We start from the raw sequence: 3,531 nt of genomic DNA, 5'->3' as shown, positions 1-3,531 counted from the left end.
AGTTAAAAGAGGTGGCTTATTTTTAGAGCAAAATTGTTGAGCATTATGTTATTTATCTCTTTCAACAACATTAAAGGACCCTCTCCCCCCACCCTCCACCTCCCTGTGTCACCCCCGCTGTGTAGAGGGACCATCAGTAGCCTCCCAAGGGCTGAGGGAGAATTACATGGTGTAAGAATGTTGTATGCAGCCCTAGAGTGTTTGTCCCATCAGCCCATGGCACAGAGGTCATGTTAACACTGATCTTAGTCATCTGTGGATTCTAGGATGCTTTGGACTATGTACTTCATCAATAGTCATTGTTAGTGCTGCTGTCTTTTCCAATGTACTTTGAATCCCAATTGTTTCAGGACACTTAGGGCTTGTCAGTGCCAGTTCAGGTGCAAGCCCCAGGACAACAGAGCTGAGTACAGCTCCCCCAAAGTGTACAAACTCAGCAGTTTACTAGTGAGCTTATCTCCAGCACCCTCTTTCATACACAGAGGGACAAGCCCAGAGCAATCTCACTGGCAAACTTCCCACCTGGAGCATGCCTGAGGACTTGGCTGGGTAGGACTTAGGGTTAAGTCCAAGTTGGTTTTATAAAAAGCTAAACAATAAACTCTATGCATCTCTCTATGAATTCATGCCATCAGTAATGTCTTCCCAACTTGACTGTCTCCAAGTTTTGTCCTCAGTCCCATTTGTTGAGCCTCTATCCTTCAGTGATGCAGCAAAGTAGAGGTATAATGAAACATAATTTAAAGATTATATGCTTGTCTGTGTTTTTGTGGCTTTCAAGAACTGTTATGGGGTGATAACTGGTAAGCAGTAAGTGGATAGGGCTGTTCGTAGGATAACTAAAGTCACCTGTAAACTGAACAAATTTGATTTGGAGTCACTGAGAGACAAACTGGAAGTCTGTCTCAGGGCTGTAAAATGTCCCAGGGCTGTTTTCACAAGGACATTTTACAGAGTGGAACTGGGGTAAGCTCTGACACTGCATGAGAAGAATTAGGGCACATGAACCACATGCATTTCTAAAACTTTAACTCAGCCACACCAAAAATGGATTTTTACCAGAGCACTAATGAGCACAATTCAGTGCTTTGACATTTGTAATTATGTCTTGTTTATTTGTCCTTTAGTTTTCTATCCAAATGCTGGTGTTTATATCAGAGACAACTTGAATTCATTTTGCGAAACATGATGCCTAAATCCAAGGATCTCAGAACAAGCAGTTGGGACAATGTCTGGACTCTTTCTTTCTTCTAATTCTGTCAGGAGCAAGCAATTGAATCCATGGTGTAACTAGGTGAGGGCAAATGGAGCAACTGCCTTGGTTGCAACCTTGGGGGCTCGGGGCACAAAAAAAGCAACTGCTGCGGGTAGGTATACAATCATGCTTGTGACCATGTGACAGCCAGAAGTTGTTAATACCTAGGGACCTCCTCAATTTGCAGTTTTGCCCAGGGAAGTTTCCCCATGCATTTGGGAGCTGTCCCAGAAGCGGGACAGCTGCCAGCCAGCCCCAGGCTGCTTGGGGAAATCCTGGTGCAGATGGGAGCTGGCTGGGAGCTGCGTCAAAATGGACAGTTCTCAGCTGGCCCTGGGCTACTTAAGAAAATCTCTGCACAGCCCAGAGCTGGCTGGGAGCTGCCCCAGAAGTAGGACAGTTCCTGGCTAGCTCAGGCTGCTTGGGGAAATCCCTGTGCAGACGGGAACTGGCTAGAAGCTGCCCCACAAGCAGGACAGCTCCGGGCCAGCCCCCAGCTGTGGGGGGAAGCAGAGAAATCCTGAAGCAGAGAGCTCCTGAGTCCCAGCACTGCTTTGCTCCCAACTCCTATGGACAGGGCAGTGAGTAGCGCTAGGACTGGGTGGGACAGTACTCATGCAGGTGCTGCTCCCATCCAGGGAGCCAGGAGCTGAGTAGCACCAGAACCAGGAAAGTTTCCCATCTCTTGTGGCCCCCTAGTGTTGGGGCTGACGAGGACCAAATTTGCTCCCGGTCAAAGTCTACATGTATGCTACAGTACAGTACTGGCTAACATACTCTCTACATTCATGTTAATCACTTACTATTCCTCTCATTAATGCTAATAATAGTGAGATGAGTATCAAAGAAATGATACTAGAACTCTTCCCTCCTATAATTGGGGCAACTTTAGCATTCACATTGTTGCATAGCTTTTGGGACAGTTAAACAATTAAAAAAAACAAACAAACTAAATGTAAACATGAATGTGCACCTGCATATCACTTCTTGTTATCAGCAGTAGGATTTCTCTATGCTGATTAGTATGTGCGTATCATCCCAACACTCCTGTGTTGGATGTTGGCGAGGATGGGGACCTAAACAGAACTTTTTCTTATGCAAGAATAAATACTGTAAAACCCAGAAGAACTCTGAGTGACCTTCAGCTACTTTCCAAGAAATAATTTAAGTATTTTCCAAGAAGGCAACAGTAATGTAGGAAGTTGTCCAGATTGGCTTCTTCACAAAAAGGGCATGCCAAAAGTCCGGTCCTACTTGTCAGTGTCAAGAGCATGAATATCCATGTGCAAGCTGCTTTTTGGTAACTCAGAGATTAGTATTAGTCACTTTTTCTTACAGAGCAATAACAATGCAGAGGGCAAGCCAAATGCTTTCCAGATAAGTGTACTATAGGCTTTCTGAGGAACCAGTATTTTCTTGCTCCTTTGAGCCATAAAATATTAACAGCTTGCTTATTTACAGTAGGTATATTCATTTTAACTGCAGTTCTCAGTGTCAATGAAGACTACGTTGAAACTAACTCAAAACGAGCTCAAGAGAAGCAGCAGGTTTCAGCTGACAGTGCTGGCAAGATTGCTTCTCAAGCTCTGGATATTCTCAAATACATTTTCAAGTACGTGTTACTTCAAAGAGCCATTGAATGAACACCAGGGTAAGTACAGATATTTGGGAGGTTAAGCTGGGCACATTATGACCCCCGATTTAAACTTAGTGCCGACCTTGCACTTACAGACCTGATCTCAGGGACTAGCAATCAGTCTAAACCTGTAACAGAGCTTCCAGGCACACAAACTGGTCCATGTACACAAACTGGTATAAAAATTGCAGGACCCAGTTTACGATAAACCTGGATCTATGTAATATCAGGCTCATTTGATTTTGGTCAAATCAGTGCATGGAACTTCTGTCCACTTCCTCCGAACAGCCCCAGGACTGGGAAAACCCAACTACTGGCCCTAGCCCTGGAGCTGCTCTTTTCATTTTCCTCTTCCCTTGCACTGGTCATTTTTTTGCACTCCCAGCCCCTTGCTCCACCCCAGCCAGTGCTCTCAACCCTCACCCCAGAAGCTTCTCTGGGTGCAGCCGCTTTTATCAGTATTTGCTGTTTCTGGAGCCAAGCAAGGAAGTCCCAGTGGGGGGAGGAGGAGGGAAGAGGGGGAAGGGAGTGGGGAAGGGACAGGAGGGATGGGGTACAGGTTCACTAGGGGGGCACCCCAGGCGACTCATGGGTCATACCTTTCCTCCCTACCAGTTGCAGGTCATGCCTGCCCCCCCCC

General features: G+C 45.9%; 1 long non-coding RNA gene across 1 annotated transcript in view; it reads left to right on the top strand.

Moving 5' to 3' along the window:
* Positions 1 to 3,531, top strand: part of LOC109297479 — a 25,004-nt gene that overhangs the window by 5,919 nt on the left and 15,554 nt on the right. Inside the window, exon 2 of the long non-coding RNA XR_002097328.1 lies at positions 2,741 to 2,906. This is a non-coding gene — a long non-coding RNA (uncharacterized LOC109297479). The remainder of the gene's footprint in view (positions 1 to 2,740; positions 2,907 to 3,531) is intronic.

The sequence above is a fragment of the Gavialis gangeticus genome, unplaced genomic scaffold (genome assembly GCF_001723915.1).
Source record: "Gavialis gangeticus isolate Ggan-Ray unplaced genomic scaffold, GavGan_comp1, whole genome shotgun sequence".
NCBI classification, from domain to species: Eukaryota; Metazoa; Chordata; order Crocodylia; family Gavialidae; genus Gavialis; species Gavialis gangeticus.
Note: the sequence above shows the minus strand (reverse complement) of the source record. Positions and strands in the feature narration are given on the sequence as shown.